General features: G+C 36.3%; 1 pseudogene; it reads left to right on the top strand.

Moving 5' to 3' along the window:
• The first annotated feature begins 222 nt into the window (after positions 1 to 222).
• Positions 223 to 3242, top strand: LOC122915449 (annotated as a pseudogene).
• The last annotated feature ends 306 nt before the right edge of the window (positions 3243 to 3548 follow it).

Raw genomic sequence — 3548 nt, 5'->3', positions numbered from 1 at the left:
TTCTCAGTGCCCTACTTTCCCAGTGATAAAATGGTAATAATAAAAATACCTTTTTCTTAAGAGAATTGTGAAAATTAAATGGGTTATAACATGTGAAGTTATTAGAACCATGACCAGCCCATCATAAGCTGTCAAAAGAGTCTTGTTATTTTAAGTGAGTAATGAGTTAAAACAGAGCGAGGCACACTTTCAGGGCAGAAATGTCAGACTCTGCAAGAGGAAATGCCAGACGCGGAAGTTGAGGCGGTCAAAGGCAGAGCAATGGTGTGGCCTTCTGAAAGTCAGACCAGGAAGGCTGTTACTGGCCCACTTAGAGGTTCTGTTGAGAATGGTGATGAAACTCTCCAGGCTTCCCAGCTGCTGAGAAGGTCTTCTGAGCTTCCACATCCTTATCACGGGCTTCATCTCCTTATGTAACCTGAATATGTCTCTTTCATGCAATCTGAAAAAACCTAACATTGTCTACAGTGTTGCCATCTGTTAAATTATTTAGTTAGCATACATTCTCAGGAGTATAATTACTGGGTCAATGAGAATAAACACTTTTATGTTTCTTGACAGAATATTTATGTATGTTTTCTATAAGTACTAAACCAATTCACATTGCTTCCAGCAAAGTGTGTGCCTCTGCAATCTTACCCACAATGGATATTAGCAAAGATAAAATATTTAGTGTATGTTTATTGTGCCTTAATACGGTCACTCTTGCAGTGACTGAACAAAGGGAAGGACTCTGGCTCGGGCCCTAGGCTTGTTTGGCCAGAACACTCTATAGAACTTGCAAACCTCTTCATAGGAAGGATTTAGAAAATCAATTTAACTCAAAGACCCTGAGTTTTAACAGAGTGGATAAACCCACATGAAATAATATAAGAGGTTTTATTTTAGGTATAGTTTTGTTAATACAACTAATTCACTAATACTTTAATAAAAAGAACATGGTCTTGATTTCAGACGGACTCCAACTGAAGACTCATCATTTTCTAGTATTTTGATTTTAAACAGTTTTCTAACCTTAAGAGATGAATAATAATGCTTATCCCTGCAGTGTAATGTGATAGTTAAATAAAATAATATGTATGCAAGTGTTTGATATATTCTCGCTCGCCGGTGAGTTCAGGGATTTTCTGCCTTGGTGCACTCTCTCTTCTCCAACCCACTGCTAGTCATTTGACCTATGTATATCCTGCCTTTGTCTCTGGGCAAGGGAGAAAATAAGGATCATAAAGTTTTTCTTATTTCCTTTGGCAAAGCAAAACACTGTCCTAATATTTGCATACTGTGGGTTGTCAGCTATGCAGTTTGTCAGCAAACTTCCTGTGATCCAGTATCTTAGGTTAAATGTATTTATTCAACTGAAACAGATTTATAGACCATGAAATATCCATCAATGGGAAAATTTTTTTCACACAGAGGAAAATGCAACCATACATGACTTAGGAGTAATACCTCCAAAACAATCTTAGGCAAAAATAAGAAAAGGAGCTAGAAAATAATTAAGTATGTCTTCCTTCCTCACTCCATTCAATAAAACCCAATCTCAGACACACCGTATTCATAAAGTGTTTCTCCTTCCTTTCCAATGACTAAATGACCTCCTTCCCCTTTTACTATTCCTATTTTTTAATATCTACTGTTCATGAAGTTCTGATGAAAACCTAGCCTATATTGTTTTTCCAACGTATGCTTTATGTCTCCAAATACATTACCTGGATGACAGAGATATCTTTATATATTTTGTATCCTCTGCAAGAGCAAACACAGTTACCCATGTCCATAGTAGTTATGCGTGTTTTATTGATCATCATGACTACAATTTAAAGTTAACATTTCATGGAACTTCTTACAATTAGAGAAATTTTTCCTCTAATTACTTTTAGTAGTTAAATTTTGGAATCTAAACAAAAAGCTCAATATTGAAGAAATAGTTAATTTGTGGCCTACCCAAAAAATAGAATACGATTCAGGTATTAAAAATTATGCTTATTTGTAACAAGGAAATAAAGGTTTATGAAATATCAAAATATTTAAATATATTTATATTTTTATAAAATAATAAATATATTTATATATTAAATATTAAATATATTTAATTTATATTTAAATATGTGATTTCTTTAAATCACATGATTTATATAAATTATTACGTAATAAATTTATTGTATTATAATTTATATAATAAGTATATTTATATATTTGTATAATTTATATAGTTAATTATATAAAATATTATAAATATTATATATAATAAATTATATTATATATAACCCAAGATGCTCATCTCTCTCTTCTCCCTCATCAAGCTCGTGAAGGCTGGGAGTCAGGAGAATGCTGCAGGCCCCTTCCCCCAACCCCTTCTCCCACTATCCCTACTTTGACCCTAGGTAATAAAGTTATTCACTTAAAAAAAAAAAACAAACCCTAGTAGCCCAGATGCTAGAGAAGAAAGAGGCAGAACGGACATGTCGGCTGAACAAGAAAGTCCAGGAATTTCGGGGGCAAAAGCAGCAGCTCAAGAATCGGTGAGAATTTCACCTCTGGGATCCTGGCTGACTCTGGATGGAGTTTCCAGTCCATCTTGGCCCCAGCGATCCCCCCTGTGGCCCAGCCAACTTGCAGTGCTTTGCTGGGGAGGACCTGGAGAGGGTCACGTGCCTGAAAATGCAGCAGGAGCAGTTCAGACAAAGCCTGGAGAGGCAGTTGCAGGAGCAACAGCAAGTCTAGGACGATGAAAAGTGCGCGGATATGCTTAATGACCAACTGCACCTTGCCGCGGACCTGCGGGCCGCCCAGCTGGCCAAGCTAGAGGAGTCCTGTCGCGTGGACATGATGTCTGCTATGGCCAATGCCAACAAAGCCCAGGCAGCCGAACTGGCTGAGCGGCAGCGCCATGAGCATCAGCACGAACAGGAGGCCAACCTCCTGAAGATCCAAAACCAGATCACCAGTGACCTAATAATGAAGAAACCCCAGGTTGCCCAGAACCCTATATGGTCCTGCCCTATTGTTGGAAGGGCATGACTCCAGAGCAGACAGCTGCCACCAGGAAAGTCCAGGAGGTGCAACGCCATGAAAAGGAGGCATAGCATCAAGCCGACCAAGCACTGGATGCCGAATGGGAGAGCCAGGCCTTGCACCTGGCCCAGGCAGCAATGGAGCTAGAGGAGCAGGAGAGGGAAATTTGTGCTGAATTTCGAAGGGGCCTGGGCTTCTTCAGTCAGCTTCTTCAATTCATTTTTTAATATATATATACATGTATGTATATATATTATAATATTTTGTATGAATATATATAATTTATATAAATATATTTTATATAAATTATAATAATAAATATTATAATTTATAAATTATTAAAAATCACGTGTGGTTTGTATAAATTAATATGTGAAATATTAAAATATATTTATTTTGTAAAATAATAAATATAATATTTATATTATATTAAATAGATTTAAAAATATATTTAAATCATTAAAATATTTAAATATTAAAAACAGACAGCATATCAAAATTTATTTTCAATGTACACCTCAGTCAGTTTCTGG

The sequence above is a fragment of the Neovison vison genome, chromosome 8, assembly GCF_020171115.1.
Source record: "Neovison vison isolate M4711 chromosome 8, ASM_NN_V1, whole genome shotgun sequence".
NCBI lineage: Eukaryota > Metazoa > Chordata > Mammalia > Carnivora > Mustelidae > Neogale > Neogale vison.
The sequence above is the reverse complement of the archived record's forward strand: the minus strand, read 5'-3'. Positions and strand labels throughout refer to the sequence as shown.